We start from the raw sequence: 19,217 nt of genomic DNA, 5'->3' as shown, positions 1-19,217 counted from the left end.
GTCGCGCCAGCTGCTGCAGTCTGCCGTGTGACCCATGTTATACAAACCGTTTAAGTCGTCGAAAAACTCCGTGTGTAATTAAAAGTCTATAGTTACCGGGATCTTGACCCAGCCGGTGGCTCTTGTAGTAGTAACGCTTCACCCTCGAGCGCCGAGTGGTGGGCACACACAAGAAATCTCTCCACCAATCCGACGTACTTTCTTATCAGTTGTTGATAAAATTCTAACATTCTCTGTACAAGAGGTATGCTAATTGGATAACGGAAGAGGTAGCACACGTCCGTGTGTATGTGTTCTTTCACTCGTTGCCGACTACCTGGTCCAAACGCACGCAACGGATACAGGTAAGGTTTCTGTGTCATTGTGTCTAGCGACTGTAGGGCACTAGACAGTACTGTCATGAGCGACATTAACTTAATTTCCGTAACAGTACAAACGTAGGAAGTACTAACGACTAAGTATTTTGCAGATGTCTAATTATATGTATTGTAATGTCGGAGGTCACGTTTAAGCTATCGCAGGGCATAATAATCACTGCAATATCTAACAGACAAGAACTATTTGTGTCTTATACCATCTTCCAAATCTTATGTGAAACCTATTTCCGAAACCTCACTTCACCCAGGTGTACAAATGGGTGACTTAGGTTGGGGAGGTAAAAGGCGGTGTAAATAGGGTTGGGCTCTGCCTACCAATACCGTGTCCTTGACACAGTGGATAACAACCCACTTTACCTCTTTACCCTTGTCCGAAACTTGCGGCCAATGTGCATAGATTGAAGCGGTCTTTGTTCTTGAAAAGTATCTCTACGGACATCAAGTAGGCAATGGCAAACGCAGATCTATTTTCTTTCCCCGTGTGCTGCGTTCAAGGTCGCGTCCAGTGATCAGCCACAGGTGTGTGCAGTATGTGTCAAGAGCATCAGGAGTAGAATCCTTAGTGCCCTCGTGAACCACTGTTTCCTGCGGTCACGGCCAACTCACAACCGTGCGCCTCCGAGCGGCAAATTGCAAAGAGGACGTTGCTTACATACAATAACAGAGAGTGTAGTTGTGCCACATCTGTGCATAATATTCCTCGTCTAATCATGATCATTCATGCATTTTGTTTAAAATGATGTCTTAAAAACTGATACATGTAATATGATAGTTAGATAGCGTAATAGTCAGTATCAAATAGCCACTATCAGATAATCCGTATGAGACAAGCGCCTGATAACAAAATCATCACCTCTTAACAAGTCTGCTTAACGTTCTTTGCACTTCTTTATCTTAGCAAAGGTATGTATAGGAACTAGTCGAGATCGCCACCCAACAAGGGTTTCTCATCATATATGTCTCATTGATGACAAAAAGCCATTCATTAGTCTTGACATTGAAGCCTTACTGAAGGTGGTAGTGACATGCAGACTTGTAGGTGAAACAGATCGCTAGTTAGTACCGTTCGTTCTGAGTAGTGGACATGATGTGGGTTATGGTCAGCGAGCGCTGAGAGGTCCAGTCTATTGTTGCTGTAAAGTTAACATTACATGGAGCACGCTTGGAGCAAAGTCAACGCTGCGGAGGCCATTGTCTGTAAGTCCTTTCTTTGGTTGTAGCTCTTTGTCGTTGTCCTTAGTCGTTGTAAGATTGGCTTCTGAAATTAACCTAATACTGGCTTTGAGTGTGAACGTTAACATGTACAACACTTGTATATTACGTGTATAACGCTTGTGTATTACATTTGAAAGTGTCGTCGTTGTATTTTGTTTCAGTATTTCTTTAAAAATCTAGCTTCAACACGTACAGCAAACTCAGTGCATTCTGAGAAGGGAAATGCTATACCCTTGAAATAACTCTTCTGATTGTAGTCTCACCACAGAAACCGCCAACGATTTCCTCTATAGAAAGAAACTAGACTAGTACTTCAAAGTTCGGAGTGACAACATGGCCGTTCCCCATCAGATATCACCCTTCCTGGATCATCTTGTTGTTGCTTCTCAGAAGTTTATCCGATCGCGGTCATGACCTGGACTCTGGATTGATTTGTCACGTCACAGATTGTCGGATTCAGGGTTGAACTTGATCTTCCTACCATAAAACCGAGGTCATGAGTTTGTTTGATTCGAGGCGGTCTCGACGAATCCGACGCCAGCTTTACTTCCAGTTCTTGGAAGACGTGAGCGGGCTGCTAAGTGACATGTATCTTGCTCGTCTCAGTGGTTGTAGGTACGCGGTGCTACCACCATGTCTTCTTCCCGCTTTTATAAACACCTGTGTTGATGCAACAAAGAGGTGCGCATGACACCACGTGGCCCTTGTTTTCTACTATCTGAGAGTACTTGTGCTAAGTTGATCCACAAGCGATTCGTATGGTCTATTGAGCTGTGGTGGGATTTCAGAAACAGAGATTGAAAAAGATAATTTTTCAACTAACAAGCAATTCTGTATGTTGATGTGCAGTTTTCGTTTGTCAATCTAGTATCATATTGTGTGAAGTAACACTTCAGTCAAGTTCAGAAACACAGCATTTTCTGCCCCAGCCCTCATCCTTTGAAAACGTGGTTGCCATTCAAACTTGTGTTCTTGTATGTGCCCCCCTCCATGCGATTATAGGCCTTCACATACTTCTCCAATGCCAGTCCAAAAGAGTTTAGACATGCCCTTGTAAATTAAGACATCCGATGACAGACAAGCGTGCTTAAGTTTGCAAATCGTGTATTCCTGTTGTATTTGTGGACTAGTTGGGGTTGTCGGAAAGTGCTTGGTGTATAGTGATTGCATTTCGGAGATGGCCCTCGAGATAGGATGGTAAGAACGATTTGGGTCGGAACCAAACTTTCACTGGCCGGTATTGGCGTGACAAATCCTAGCGTGGAGTTGGACACGGTGTCCTCCCTGCTCTAGATGGCTAGAACAAATGAGAGGGATGTTCTGTGTGTGGTTCCGTCGTCTCGTTCCCATGTCGGGTCAGTGGCTGTGTTATCATACGGAGCTCCCCCACAAACCGCAGGTATTTCCCCTCCGCATGCCTTTCTCTCACGTGCCCCGGTTCTAGTCTTACAGCTGCTGGTGATGCCTGCCTGTTTCACGTGCTTCATGATCACCACCTGCAGCTGCTTGCCGACAGCGCACCTGTTAGAGTTCTACCTCTTCCGTCGCGTGTCCTATCCTTGTCAGCAGTTTCCTTGATTGCTGTCTTTGTCCCCGTTTTGACTCTCTCCCCAATAACTAGTTAACGTCACATAAATGTATCATGTTACAACGTGGCACTTATCTGCAAAATATTAGAGTCGAACTTTCAACCAAACTGTTATTTTCAAGTCAGTCAACAAGTCCTCCCTTCTACACTACATTAAAACGCATGAGTAAGTCGCTTGGTCAAATGGTATAATACTAACATTCTTCCAGCTTGCTGTGAAACTCTTTTTGTTCCGTCGGGTCTGAGTCATGAGTATATCACTAGCGTTCTGCTCTCACGTGGGCGCTTCTTTCGACCCTTGAGAATTGACGACGACCAATTAGTTGCAGAACTTCCGCCGGCGGTAGGAGTGTGTTTGTAACATTGACGGCGTGTCCAGGAGATGAAGCGCATCGAATCCCAAACTTCCCCGATAACGCGGGGCTGACCCGCCAGGCAAGCCGGTTCGGCGCCCTCGCATTCCAGTCTAAAACCCCGCGTCTTGTGGGGCTTATGCGGGCCTTTCCCAGGAAAACTTACCCTGCCCGCGAGTCCCCGACTCTACTCTGTTTCTACCGCGGTATTAAGTCGGTATTAAGGCTTGGTTACGGGTATTACACGGGGAAGGTCACTAAATCCTATAATTGGGTTATCGTGAATCAAAACCAGTGTCTTGGCCTTATTCTACAACAGAGGACATTTGGCCATGGCAAACTTCAATATTGCTCTTTATTCACTGTATCGCCTTTACGATCACTTTCGCCAAGTTCATCTGTAACTCGTTCACCTGATGTTCCTTCTATCCCTTTGGTTACTGCTAAAAAGGAGATTGGATTCATTCCTCAAGCTAACCGACAACTAGAACACCACAGTCGTCCTTAGTAAGACATTTGGAGCCGCGTAGTTCCCGTTTAGAATTTTTATTCGGCCTTTGGCGACCGCTGTCGCCTTGTAGGCGTCTCCAAGTGTACAGAGGTTGCTTAATGTGATCATAGACCTTGAATGGTTTCTAGGCTAGGTTCTTATAGTGAGGCCGACGCAGTGAATGTTCGTCGATAGACATCTATTCTTCAGAAATGTTTTCTTCTGTGAGAAAAAATATGCTGTCACCGCATTATGGTCCCTACCCGTGATACCTAAGGTCCTGGCTAAACTGCTCAGGTTATTGCTGCATCGTGCACCTGGCGAGCCTCCAGACTTGCCGAACGACAGACACAGACGTCTATGTTCTTCAGAAATGTTTTCCTCCGTGAGGAAAAACTGCTATCACAGCATTATGGTCCCTGTCCGTGATACCTAAGGTCCTGGCTAAACTGGTGAGGTTTATTGCTGCATCATGCACCTGGCCGGCCTCCAGACTTGCTGAACTCGACCTGCCTGCACGTGTCAGCGTCGCCCGGCAACAGGAGTCCGCCATGTTTGTTGTACGTTCCGTTCTGGCGGGTCCGCGGGCTCCCCTTACACCGCCTGTACCTCCGCGGAGCAGGAAAAGAAAACTTTTATATCCCCAGTAACGATTGGAATGCTTTAAAATGTGGGCCAACGGATAAACGCGATAACATTGTTTGTAAAACGGAAAGCAGGGCCTTTCAATTTCCTGCTGTTTTTACTTCTTTTGTTTCTACAGTACCCCCGATGCTGGATAAAAGCAGCCGGTGGCTATCTCTAGTCTTTTCCACGAGTATCATTGCCCCCCTCCCCAATACTGGCTCATCAAAGAAATTTATGATATTGTATTGTCTATAGCATCAAGTGTTTGATGACTGCATGGATGGAGTGAATGAATCAATGAATCAATGAAAAAATAAGTGAATAGATGAATGAGAAGAAAACGAAGGAAGCCAAGCGAAGAGGACTGATCAAAGGAAAGAAGAAAAGAGGAAAGAACAACACAAAACACCAGCGAATCACGACAAGATGTCACCAAACAAACTAAGTCCTAGCCTCTACCAGGTTGGACCAACTCCCCTGGCATCTTATTTGTCTATTTGGACAGCGTCTTCTCTTTTCAGCCGCTTCCGAAGCCTGTTAGAGGCTACCCAAGTCCGCCCACCTGTCCATGTGCTAGCTACAGCTGGCCCTGGTCTCACGACTTCGTTGGCGGTCATTTTAAAATTTCCTGCGTTAAATTCCACAAACTGTAGCAGCTTCCTGTGGGCTGTTTGTTGCAGAACCACGGACTAACCCGTGCGGGAAGACTGTTTTTTGGGCCCGGTCCAAAACCGTCTAATGACCCGGTCCCGTGTGTTGAGAGGTTCTGACCGCCGAGAACGCAGCGTCCATTTTTCAAGTCAAAGTGGAAGTCGGACGTAACTCTTTTTGTGGTTATCCTTTCTGTGTGCAGTCAAAAGACCTGGTTTCCTTGTCAATAAATACATTCCAACATTATGAAACATTCAAAACCGAAGTCACTTTTGACTAAAGCCCGTAACAGATTTGTAAATATAATCAGATGCCATTAACCCAGATTTAAAAATCTATAGTACGTACAGACCTGTAGCTGGCAGCCAATGGCCAAAGGTGCAGAAGAAAGAAGTATATATTGTTCGTCTTGAACATCCTGACCAACCCCCCGAATGTTTTAAACATTTTGAAACATTCGGCGCCGAACACCAGCCAACCTTGCTCCCGACCTACTCCTAACCATGGTTGGGAGGAGTTCGGGTCGTGTCTAGGAGGCCATTTTCAGCTATGTGTGACAGGGGGCTTCGATCCAAGGAATCTTTGACTTTTTAACTCTTCAAACTCAACCTGGCGTGGGGTTGTGTGGCGTAGCGGCAGAGTGCTCGACTCGGAACCAAGAGGTCCCGGGTTCGAGTCCTGGCATGCCACCGATCTTGTGCCCTTGGGAAAGGCACTTAACACGACTTTCCTCACTTAACTCAGGTGAAAATTAGTCTTGTATATGTACTGTCCCCTGTGTTGAAGGCGGCATCAATATAAGTTGAAAGAAGTTGAGCGTGCCATAAGTGAGTCTTGTGATCACATGTTGGAATATAAAAAAAAAAACTCGTACCGCAGGTCTAATCACCAAGTAGTTGTAAAGTCAGATGAGATATTTCCATCCTGTTACCACATATGTAGGGCATTTAAAGACATTAAAGGCTCGATTCCTCTCATGATAACTGATACCGGTTTAAGATAAAGCTTACCCAAGAAGAGGTGTAACACATTGTAGCACTTATCTAAAATGAGAAGCTCTTTTGCTTAGGCCTAATTAAGTCTTCGCACTGACTTCCACCGGCCACTCACTGTCAAACCAAGATGTCAGAGTTCAAGCTCAGACGGACTCGGGTCAAACATTTTAGTAAAAACTGCCGGGAGGGGGGTGGGTGCTAATAATCAACACCGTGTTGTGCAGGTACAGGGCTCGAAATTAAAGGTGGTCCAATAGCCACTGACCACTAAGATTTAGGCTGGGACAACTCAAAAGACATTTTGAGACATTTTTGCTTACCAGTCACACACACACACACACACACACACACGAATTTCCTGTTAACTCTGCAATTACAGTGCGCCTGGGAATGAACATAAGCAAAATAAAGTTGACTTCAAGTTGAAGCCATACAATACTTCCCGAAAAACAGGTTGGAACAGTTCATCCTTACTTCGGGACAATTGAAATTTATTTTTGGGACAGTGTTGGGACAATGTATAGGAAGAGTTAATTTCGAGGCCTGAGTTAGAGTTGGCTCTGGATCCAGAGAAGTCATCCGTGGTGGTTTCTGTTGGTAAAACTTCTCATTCTTACCGAAAATATTTAGCTTCAACACTGTGGTTGTTACCTTGGCAGCGAAACACTTTGGGTCGAGGTAATGAAGCATGGGACAGGGTGAGATGTGGTCAGGAAGGATATCTAGCTTTGCCCTGTACATTTCACAGTTTACAGTATCAGTATTTCTCTGCGACACAGAGTGGGCTCGCACGTGTAATTGACAATAGTCTGAGAGTAAAGACAGGCATTTTCACGGTTATCTTTCTTGGACTTTGCTCACTACATTTGAACTGATGAAGCATGGGACAGGGTGAGATGTGGCCGGGAAGGATATCTTCGTCGTGTGTATTTCACTATCTAGAGTATCAGTATTTCTCTCCTTGTGCCGCGTAGTTGACAATAGTCTGAGAGCCAGTGTGAGCGATGCTACCTTCAACTCCTAAGGGGCTTGGCCTTCATTCCTGATTCGTGCCATGTCGAGGCCTTAGCACCTTTGCTGCCACATTAAGATTCTTTAGGAGCTTCCGTCCTTGGACATAGTAATTCAAGGCTTTTATGAACCAAGGTCGAGTGAAAATGCTAATTTTGTACGATTGTTTTCCATTCATTATGACTTAATACTAGTACGTACTGTGGTTGGCTTCATTGCTGTCAATTTCTGTAGGACGACCTGTTAAAGTTTTGGGACAGGTGAACGTGTTAGGGCACTTTTATTTCATTAACTATGTAGCGTAAAACAATACAATTAAGCTTTCTTTCATGATAAATAAATGTCTTAACAATCCTTTTCTTCATAAATCACGTCAAAAATCATAAAATTATTGAGCCTTCGAGGTGCTATTAACTGTAAGATGTCTAGTGGTACAATTCTTCCTTTGATCCTTCCCTATAGTCTATTCTGTACGTCTGTCAAAGTCAATTGTGTAGTAATAAGATGGATGGCGTCACTTCTGAAAGTCATTCCAAACGTTACTGCGCGCTAAATCTGGTTCCTATTCAAGTTCATGTCCACTAATGCCCTAACGCCGGCGGGGAGGGAGTTTTCATGTGTTACACAGCTAGCGCCAAACGTGGCAGCAATTATATATCCTGACCAGATGTGGCCAGGAACTTCCGATTCAAGTCATGCAGGTTTATCCACGCACTTTGTCTGGTAGACGTGAATCTTTTATTGATCGCGAATGTTAAAATTTGCCAGACACACTGTATGACAGCAATTTCAAGTACATCACTCATAACACTGTAAGTGAGCAACCACAAAGTGATACAAGGTTGTACCTGAAGAAGGTACAGTGCAATATTTCTAACTCTCAAGGACGAACCCTCTTAATTTCTTTGCATTATTTGTACCAACAGCCCCAAGTCACTAAGGAATCTTTTATGTCTATTGGAAAGTATAATCTAAATTCTGATTTTTCTTTCTTAACGAATTGTTAGGGAACCACCTCTCTAACAACAAGACCAAAACTGTCCCGTTGTCGCACTAACAAATCCTGAACGACAGTCAATGTGTTATTTTGATCAATGGACACCCTAATAGTTCTAATGTTTTCATCCAAGTGTTGTCATGATCATGTGCTAATTAAGATATTAACGTTGGTTCCGATGATAACCCCAAAAGGATGGTGTTTCCAGATGACCACGTCTGACCCCTGGTACTGGTCAACTCGCCACGAGCCCCTGTCAACACGATTGTAATGATGTCATCACCTAATGATGGCAGAAATAGCTGACCGACTAGCGACTAGGCAGCTTATAGTAGTCGTCCATTCCTATTCTAACTTGTTGACTAGAAGAGCTTTTCTTTAAACATTTATAGGACCTAACGTAACACAAATTTCCTTCTTGGCAGAATTCATCCAGTGTCTTTTTTTTACTAATTTGTATTACGTTATGTTTTACCGGATGTCTATTTGGGCAATATCTACTCTTTCCAGCCGCTTCTGAAGCCTGGTAGAGGCTAGTATATAATAGGACCTATCATTTATGAGGAATTCACATGATTTCCAAATAACTGACAATATCAACTCTTTCCAGCCGCTTCTGAAGCCTGGTAGAGGCTAGTATATGATAGGACCTATCATTTATGAGGAATTTGCAGGATTTCCAAATAACTGACAACTGACAATATCTACTCTTTCCAACCGCTTCTGAAGCCTGATAGAGGCTAGTATATGATAGGACATATCATTTATGAGGAATTTGCAGGATTTCCAAATAGCTGACAATATCAACTCTTTCCAGCCGCTTCTAAAGCCTGGTAGAGGCTAGTATATGATAGGACATATCATTTATGAGGAATTTGTAGGATTTCCAAATAGCTGACACAAATCTCATTGCCAATGTTGAATGTCTGATATAAAACCAATTCCAGCTAAGACATGTTCCATACGACAGTACGGCCATGTTTTATGTAGAGCTCCGGAACTCGGTCGTCACCGAAGAACTAAACCTTACAACACAGCCGTGCCGCCCGTGCGTGTGTTTCATCTTTTCACACGTCGCATCGCGGACCACCTTCAACGTGTCGTCTTTACATCAGGCCACACCATCTTAATTTGTTGATTTTCGGATTTTTTCTGAAAAAAATTTGAAGCGACAGGGTGAGAGAAAAAAAACAGGCCTATGCATCTTATAATAGCCCGAAATGCTTCCTTAGCTAGTAGCTACATACCAGGCTGGAATAAAAAATATATAGTGAACTTTTAATCTAATCACTGCATTGATAGACGGAAAAACTATAAAACTTATACAACAAACAGAAAGACATCCTGCAACCGTTGGGGCCAAAAATTGGACTTCATTCAGAACATGAATGTATCAGTTTTTGCAAATCAGAAAAAAATTAATGCGGGCGAATACGAGAACCAACTAATTACATTGGTGTGGCCTTACGAGAAATCTTTCCACGCTTCAACTGCCTGACATGTACACGGGCGCCTCCCACGACCCCTGCCCTCTCTGTTCATCTCTATCACACGTGGATGACGTAAAAACCGCCGTCTGCTTTCTGTCCGTCACCGAGCTCTGGGAACGAGAGCTACTTCTGTCTCACCTGCGGGGTCACGTGGTTGCTACAGTACTCGACAAGGAAGTCAGCAGGGGAACTTTTGTAGTAACAGTTATCTAACTCATATAGTCAATACCGGGCTTCAAAAACGACTGGAAAGTGTAGAACTTGGTCAAATAGACAGATAACATGCCAGGGGAATTTGTTCGCTAAATGAGCGGCAAACTGTACTCTTTTTACAGAGACTCGAAGATTCTCCGACTTGTCATTCGCTATGGTCTATTTAAATTAAAGGGATCCAATACCGTTTTTAGGGCTAGGAAACCCAATTTTTCAAAGTCAATATTCTAGTTATTTATCTCCATACTAAGTTGAAACCACACTATTCAAATGTAAAATGACTCTCATGGAGCAAATATACCCAAACGGAAAATGGTTACTGGAAGGGCCCTTGGCTGATTTTAGGGACTCATCTTGGGGCTTGCTTCTACAATTGAAATACCCAAAACTATGAAATACTGATTGAAATGTGCTAATGTGAAGCAGTATGTGTCAATATCATAAAGATTGCCTTATTCCGAATATTTGCCAGTTTTGCTGCTCTGAAATCGCATTGGATGCCTTTAAACATCATACGTACCGACATGTATACATGGCGTTTCATCCAAACTGTTTAGCCACATCGCCGTGTACAGGAATTCCTGACGGCTGACAGAGAGACATGTCCCGGGAACAAACAACCGCCGTTCCCTTGGAACTGCGCGCCCGCAGGTCAGACCGCTTAACACCCGCCCTGCCTGCCCGCTAAACTCAACCGATAGGAACTAAAAACTGATAACGTAACGATCACCTCATCTACCATCTGTTTTGTGTCTTGCAGAAAGCGTGATTTTACACAGCCAGGCTTAGGTGGGCTGCTCCGTATCACCGACAAGGGGCTACTTTGGTACAAGACAGGTCTGTCGGCAAAGTCACAGTACGGACATCTACAAAACAACACTGCAACAGATCCGTATTACTTTTCTAAAAAGTAAGCTGTTTTTGTGCATTATCATCTTTCTGCTAAGGTATCTTTTTGAGCGCCGTTTTGCCTTGCTTGAACTTACTTTTGAAATTTTCCAACTGATATGCTACGTTCGTAGATAAATACCCACCAAAGAGTATGTGTGATGCAATGAGTAGTTTGCGACGCCTGCCTGCACTTCATCTCACATTCGTAAGAGGAAGCTACTCAAATCTCTCAGAAGGGCCACACTATACAAAGGGTGCCAATTTTACAGATAACGTTAACTATCACAATGATATATCACATAACTAAATACCTGCCACCTGTGAAGGCACAGTTTTAGTACCACCATTCTCGAATTTCAGGAATCTACAAATATCAGCAATACAGTCTGGGTAGTATCTTCTATCAAAATTGACTACGGTGTATTCATAAGTCCTTAACCTTTACATACACCTATACGTGTTTACATATACATATACGTGGTTTGTGTAACAAGAGATGACCATATTATTGTTCCCACTGCCACAGGCCCGACATGGGAACGAGCCTACTCTGGGAACGAGTGTAGGACCGTCTCCGTCGACCAGCAGTACCCAACGCTAATTCCCACACATCTGCTCCGGGCAGTTTGTGTACGTGCAGCGGCTAGTGTTCTGTGGTTTGAGCTGGAATCGCCTCTGGAGGGTTCTAACCCTGAAGGTCAGTGAAAAACAGATTTGCTTCGGTTGAAGCTATCTCATCTGCGAGTGTGTCTTCCACACGTGTTTACGGTGTGGACTCCCCCCACTGCTCGCAAGGATTAGTCTCGCTGGCCGACAACATTACAGTCACTTCTGCACACCCTCAAGGCCACGGCCGACACCATTTCACGCCAAACTAATTGGAGCTAGGAAAGAGACGCACCGCTGTGAACTGGCAAAAGCCAATCGGTTGGGAGTGTTCCCCGTCTCCGCTGGACACGCGATCTAAGTTCGGTCTGCAGGGTGCAAGTTTAGGAAAATCTGGTCGGTAACATTGGGCTTCAAGATTCCAACCGGGGAGAGGTTCTATGGTGTTGTGTCCTTGTGGACAGAAGCGAAGCCCTCGGCGCTACTTATAGTCAGCACCGCACATCCCACCTCGTCGTATACCCTTGCTTCACCAGCAAGATGTCGACTTGGTTTTGAGCTTGGAGGTTCTAAGAGCAAGGTGACAAAGTCGTGAACCATTCTTAGAAGAGAGGACGACGTGGGAGCTCGGGTTTCAACTAGGGCGATTTCGACCTGACAGGGCTCGACATTCTAACATTTACTCTGCATTGCCCATCCAGTGAACCCTGACTAACAAAATTGAAGGTTTCTGTTGTCAAGTGGCCACGGAATTCAGGTGAAGGCAGACCAATAATTGCATCGGCAGAGACGTTTACAGTTGACTTTTTGGGACTGCTCCTCGGATTAGTGGTCTATGATAAGACCCTGTGAGTCTGGGCCTTACTATCAACCAAATACAAGAGAGGAAACGATCGAATAAGATCATTGTATGGTAATGAGGTAAGCGTGTCCACACGGTGACCATAACCGCGGCATCTGGACAGATTGTTGACGGGGAGAAGCAGAGCGACGTGCCGAGTCAGACGAACGGAAGGACCGCGAAAATCGACTTTGTCTGGGCGATCCGTCACCAGGGCACGTTGTTAGTGTGTGCACCAACAGGAGTGGCAGAGGCTCTCGGAATTTTGTGCAGCGTCCAATTGTCTTTGAAGGCCAACTTGGACCCACAGAGATTCTTGATGGAGTGCCATCGCATGTAGAGATCAGGTGATCTTCCAGATCCGCGGATCAGACGACAAGAGGACACGGTAAAGGTCTGGTTCGTTCCCAAGGAGACCTGTGGCTTAGCGGGAAGGAAACCTGCAGTGTGTACTACAAAGACTTGCTAAAGACTTCACAGGGAAGCCTGACAGGATAGCGGTAAGTACCCTTATTTATCTCTCTGTCAGGACCTGTGGATAAGTGTTTATTGAAAACGATATTGTGCATGTGGCAGGCGAGATGTAGACGGTGGTTCTTGATGTGATGTATAATTTGTGCGCGCATATTTACTTTCTGACTATACTGAACATCCCCATGATTTTGAATGTTTAGATTTTAACATAGCATTCTCAAACAACTATTCTCTGTATAACGTGTGTGATAAAAATAGCATTTATATGATGTAAAAATAAAACTAATGTAGCCTTCCCCTTGTGTTGGGTGGGAGGTCGCGTGTTTTGGAAATGAGGGGAGACCGACCATGGCGGTTTTGAGTTTTACTTGTTGACAGATATCAAAGTGGCAAATAGAGAGGCGTACATACGAGACACACACACACGGTCGCACCATCACTACCGACTGTGCTCCCACATTCCTGTAGACCATACGTATCCCTTTGTGCAGAACGCTTCCAACTGTTTGGACAAGGTTAAGTAAAGTCAAGGAATACATTTCAGCGTTGCAGACAGTCCGCTTCTATCAGGCTGGGTGAAAAATGGAGCACGTCTGGAGACTGAAGGCCATGTCCAATGCGAAAATGTGTTTACTTCCTCAGCTTGGACGAACTATGGGTCGTCTGCAGGAAGTAGAGGGCCAAAGTCATTGTTTTTTCACAGTGCTATACCTTCTTATGTTGTATAAACGGTGTTATAGCTAACTATGTGGTGTTGTTTTCAAGATTATTACAAGGGTGAGCAAAAATGTCGTCTGGGCAGAACGCGTCTTTCGGCACAGGGTTAAAAGGTGGGCCGTGTCCGCTTGCCCAGTGTGCGCGCCTTTGTTTACAAATACAGGGCAAGCTCAACGTTGCTTTTGATTTGTGTACGACAAAAACATGTCGAATCTTAGTTCTCTGAGCGACAGAGACAAGTCTGTCTTATCTGAGGACTCATTTTGTGACTTCTTTACGTCTGGTTCTGTCAGTCTTCATGTTGAACCCATCCCTCCCACCCAAGTCGCTTCCCGCCCATTTTTCTTTAATGGCCGACAGGCCGACATTCCGACAACCTGCTCCGGAGGACGACAAGGTGGGTCTCGTTTACCGCATCCACCTCGGGGGCCCGCGCCATCCGTTCCGCTACACTCCTAATTGGCACCGCTTCTAATGGTTTCGTAAAATAATTGGCTTTTTATGTACATCAGAAAGAGGTGTGGCAGCAGCCTCGGGCCCTGACGTCGAAAAATTACCTCGACGATATAATGAGAAAGGTCTGGTCAGTGAAGAACCTGCATGCTCTTGCATGTATCAAGACTTGGGGCAGCAAGAGGTCATATAGTAGAGGTGAGTTTTCCTATGAATAGACTATAGGTATAAGGCTACATGTATCTACAAATCTGTTACAGAACAGAGTCTAAGAATATCTGTAGTATAAGGATGCTTGTACTAATGTTAGTACAAAATGTACCCTCTTCGACAATTTCCCCCTCATACCATAGACGGAACATACCATAGAAGAAATCAAGATAGGATAGTAGGTTGCCTTGGCCTAGGATCTCTCATCAAGAGAATACATGTACTACAATGCCTTAGACGTAGAAAGATTATAACTTAAGTTTTAAAAGGTTCAGCACTGTATCAACATTCCAAAATTTTGAAACTTGCATTGTTGTCGTGCATGTAATGTTCATTCCTGCTCTAGTATCTATTGCCCGGGGCATCGATATCTAGCCTTGTGTTTGGATTTCCGGAGTTTTTGTAGAACCTTGATCTTTACATAACAGACTAGACCACGCATGTTCATCTCAAGGCCTCAAAATTAATATGAAGATAATCATAGGGAGGCTACGTACGGTTTTCGTGGTTGCTGCCCTAAACTACGAACTAAGTCTATGATGCACTACGTTGTATATTGATGAACTATTTTGTGCCTTCCGCTATTTGTTGTCTATCAAGCGCCATAATCTTGTAGATATTGAGAAAGTTTTGGATAATTTGGGCACAGGTGTCATGGTATTTAGCTTCGATGACAGTCAAGGCATTCAAGCAAAATTTGCGGAATTGAAAAAATGGCCTTATCAGTGTCGACATGTCCAACGTAATAAAACTTGCCGTTTGTCTTGGTAATGTAAGCAGCATACTTTCAACCAGGACATGTTGCAGGCTTCAACTTCAATTCAATCCAGTTTTTATTCTGTGTCATAATACATTTTTTTGGTTTAGCGGAGGTGAAAAATCGTCCACTATAAGGTCGGGTGGCCAGATGGTTAGGATTGTTAATTCAGAATCCGAAGGTTGTGGGTTCGAATCCCTGACAGGCTTAAGTGTTGTGCCCTTGGGAGAGGTAATTTACACCTATTTCCTCACACGACTCAGGAGAAAATGAGTACCTAGCTTCAGTTAGGGACGTCCTCTTAGGATATGAAGCCGGAGGTCCAGCAGTTGAGGAGAACCACACCTTGAGGACATTAAAAATCCCACCACACTCATCGAAAAGAGCAGAGATCCTTCCCAGTGTGAGTGGTTCAAACCTTACAGTTCAGGTTGACATCTTAAAAAGGTAATGGTTACCTGATTTGTCGTTGCTTCTGCAAATGTGGTAAATCTTAGCACATAAAAAAGGCACGAAGAGACGCTAACAGAAATCTGGTATATTCAGCAAACATATGGGCAGAGAAAGAAGTGATAACAGTCTAATTTAATGCAGCAGTCAAGTACAGGCTAAGTGATTACCAACACTTGAGCTGGATGCAGGAAATGCACGAAAGTTTCTTGGCAGATTTGTGTTTGTGTCGCAGCGTGTCTAAAGAAAGACACACGACAAAGACACCCAAGTTGGTGGGGGAGTCTAGTGTTGTCAACTTGCTTTAGATTATGTGCAAGCCTCCTAATGGCTTCCGTTGGTGTTCTTTTACACTCTTGGAGGTTCGTAATAGACATATGGACGTAGGAAAGCGAGGGAAGTCTTCTTATGTTTGTTTGTTTGTTTGTTTGTTTGTTTGTTTGTTTGTTTGTTTGTTTGTTTGTTTGTTTGTTTAGGATCTCCATCAGTGTGAATTTCACACTACTCTTCTCCAAGTCCGTAGTGAATAATCAGTATTTGGACCATCGCACACAGGGGCATGCCCCTACTCTTTTTCGAAAGGTGTGGACTGGTGGGATCTTTAACGTGCGTGGGGTGTGGCTCTCCCCAAACACGGGATCCGGACCTCCATTTTACGTCCTATCCAAGGGACGTCCCTAACCAAAGCTAAGTACTCAATTTCACCTGAGTGAAGTTAGCCTGGATGCCAGACCCAAAGCACACTGGACACAAAATATCTCAGTGCACACTGAGATATTTTGTGTCCAGTGTGCTTTGGGTCTGGCATCCAGGCTAGAGTGAAGTGAGGAAAGCCGTGTTATGATGCTACATCCACAGCAAGATGGTACAACGATATACTAGTATATCTTATGATTTCTGATTCCTTCTTTCATAAAATATATCTTTTATAGTCAACCCTTACATTGGAAGTACACTACTGAACCACATCACAACCCTTTCAAAGGGAAATGTCCCTAGCTCTTATGCTGACAGGTGCAGTGTGCAGAAGCTTAAGCCTGCCTGTACAACACAACACACTGGGAAAATTTACTACCGTGGAAGTAGCGAGACCTACTGGCCTCTGTCAGGGAATTACGACAGTACCACACGTTTTACGACACTAGAAGGCACAACGCCAACACCTCCAAGCCAGAAATCTTAACCTCTCATTTTCTGACGAAACGAAACGATTAGAAAGAAGACACCTTTTTCGATTTGTGATGGAATCTTCAGCAGGGTGGTACCGACCTGTTAGTAACACTAGAGTCGTTCCTTAGATAGATTAAGTGCAGGCATGTAATGATGGGTGATGTGGAAGTGTACTGGATGGTAAACTAACGCCTACAGTTATTTTTGTGTTGTCAGAATCAATTCACGCAACATGAAACGTCTGCCTTAACTGCCTCGAAGGCAAACCTCTGAAACAATATATATCACCATGCTATAAACAACATGAAGTATGAGATGGACTAGTAACCATCAAGTAGTGTTTTCAATCGATCAACTACAAAGTAATGGCAAATTTTCTTGCTAAACACATAACGTTATGCTTTTAAACTCTGAAGACATTTCCTGTTATAGAACATACATGTATTTTTATGATCCATGGTGAGGGCCATTACATAGAAGTGGAAGAGCCCTTTCATTACCCACAATCCTTCACTCCGGACAGTTCTCTGAGCCCCCCCCCCCCTCCCCACACACACACAAGAAATAAAGATGAATGGGAGACCATTGTAAAAGCTATAAAATCGCTAATCAACGAGCTAAGTCCTTTAAGGACACACTGTAACCTCCAGTAACTGCCTGTGATACCCAGGCTGTGAAACACCCGAGCGGGAAGTATAATTACCCGCTGCCGGGCGGCCGGGTCCCTCCGCCCGCGCCCTGACATGGGCTCCCCGCCAACCACCTGAGGGGACATTCCTGCCCGTAAGCACCGTGATTGTTTCCACATCGTCAGCGATTCGCTGATTTGTCACTTGGCAGAACGCGGTGCGTGTTCTTGATATACGTCCAAGGTAGGACAAATTCAAGGGATGCACGGAAGTTTTAGATATGTCGTTAGAATAGAAGCAGGCTGCATATTTGCCCCACTACTACTACTACGTAAACTAGAGATAACTCACGGCTTATGTACAGGGAGAACACGAGGGTTTGCACGTACGCAGATTTATACAACAGGTAAGATAGAAGTTCTTCATAGAAGAGTTCTTGCCTCTCAATTTTGTTTGAAGAAGCTCATCGTAAAGTGATGTTTCAATTGTACATACATGTATTTGGCAGAATTTGACAGAAATATTGTGATTACGTGTGACTTGAAACTTTCTAATATCTATAGGAAAAGAGCAAAGTACGAGTAACAGGGCAATTTCAAATACGCTATACCTAATAATAAAGGACCTCTCCTGAAATATTTAAAAGCTAAATTAAATTGAATTAAATCCAATCTATTTCTTTAAAATTGTCCGTGTTCTCTACTTGCAATTGAATAGAAACACTGGTCTAAACTGTTCAATACCATTCCTTGGCTAGGCTGTATTTCTGTACCACGATGGTGTTTGTCTGTCCTCTCACTGCGCTTTGTCGTCTATTAAGGCGTGTGGAACAAATTGCAGGTAGCGCGTGTGGTTGACCTTTGTCTTTGACCTGCCGTTCACCTTTGACCCCCCTCCCCACCACATCTGGGCCACCCCGCGAACAGTGTATCTCATTGTCTGGGTTTAAAACCTGTATAATACCAGTTCTGTATCAACAGATTCAGAGAGACTTTAAAATTCTATGTGTTTTAGTGACTACTAGAGATAGGGTTTTAGTTCGTACACAATCTATTGTTGTCTGGGGAACTCACCGATGACTATTATTTTATTGAGATACGCTTTGGCCCCTTCATGGGGCTAATTTTTTTGGGCTTGTTAAACGTTAAACATTACCAGTACGTAAAACAGATACATTCATTAACAGATTTACATATAAGCTGTTACAGACTTAAGAATTAATGTCAGAGGTTGGATCAAAAAACAATTAATAACTTAATAATTAAATCAACAAATCAACAGTTAATGAAGGCATAAACCTTACTAATAAGATTGCTAACCTAGTACAATATAAACCATTATCATCCAAATTAAAAATTGATCAATCAATTTCCTGAACCGCCTCACATTGGATACAGTCAGAACATATTTTCTATGTTGACAGTACTACAAGGGTGCGAAATTGTTTTAAAATCCCCTCACTTTTTCAAATTCACCCGTCGACAACTACTTTTATGGATCCCTTCGACTTGCCCACCCTCGCTGCTGCTGAGAACCGTTTTCCTGGTGTTGGTTGAGCGGCCACGAGTCTATCGTCAGCCCGGCTGTCCCACAGACCACAGATACACACGGCGGGTTTATGGATAAAGACATTGTGTCGAAGGTCATATTTCTCTGTGTCACTTTTCTGTAGGGACGCCATAATCTGTCCTGGGAGTGAGCTAGCTGTCGAAATAAATCTTCTCGTGGTTATCCGGTTCTAACAACCACATGTTTCGTTGGCTTGGGTGTTTTCAGTTACGAGTTTTCATATGCTGATTCCCACCGATTCCGGCACTACTTGACAATTTAAACAAATTGCAGGAAACACACACGGAATTGCAGTGGTTGCTGTTTTTAAGTTTCTATGATTGCATTTTCTAAGTCTCTTCTAAGAAACTCCTCCTTGAAGTGGTGTGTTTTTCAGTATAGCACAAGGTAACCACTACAGGCAAAGTACTAGTAGTAACGTTACTACTACTACTACTAGTAGT

The 19,217-nt window shown here is 43.9% G+C and overlaps 1 protein-coding gene and 1 long non-coding RNA gene across 2 annotated transcripts in view; both read left to right on the top strand.

Moving 5' to 3' along the window:
* Nucleotides 1–264: 264 nt before the first annotated feature.
* LOC109477380 lies at nt 265–12,374 on the top strand. The gene is made up of 3 exons (XR_002140670.1): nt 265–344; nt 10,768–10,917; nt 11,425–12,374. It is a non-coding gene; the product is annotated as an uncharacterized LOC109477380 (long non-coding RNA).
* Nucleotides 12,375–12,382: 8 nt separating this feature from the next.
* Nucleotides 12,383–19,217, top strand: part of LOC109477379 (protein Wnt-5b-like) — a 92,035-nt gene continuing 85,200 nt past the window's right edge. The window contains exon 1 of the mRNA XM_019778616.1: nt 12,383–12,845. The gene's annotated coding sequence lies outside the window, so the exon portion shown is untranslated. The remainder of the gene's footprint in view (nt 12,846–19,217) is intronic.

The sequence above is a fragment of the Branchiostoma belcheri genome, unplaced genomic scaffold (assembly GCF_001625305.1).
Source record: "Branchiostoma belcheri isolate BF01 breed outbred unplaced genomic scaffold, Haploidv18h27 scaffold4, whole genome shotgun sequence".
In the NCBI taxonomy this organism is placed as follows: domain Eukaryota; kingdom Metazoa; phylum Chordata; class Leptocardii; order Amphioxiformes; family Branchiostomatidae; genus Branchiostoma; species Branchiostoma belcheri.
The sequence above is the reverse complement of the archived record's forward strand: the minus strand, read 5'-3'. Positions and strand labels throughout refer to the sequence as shown.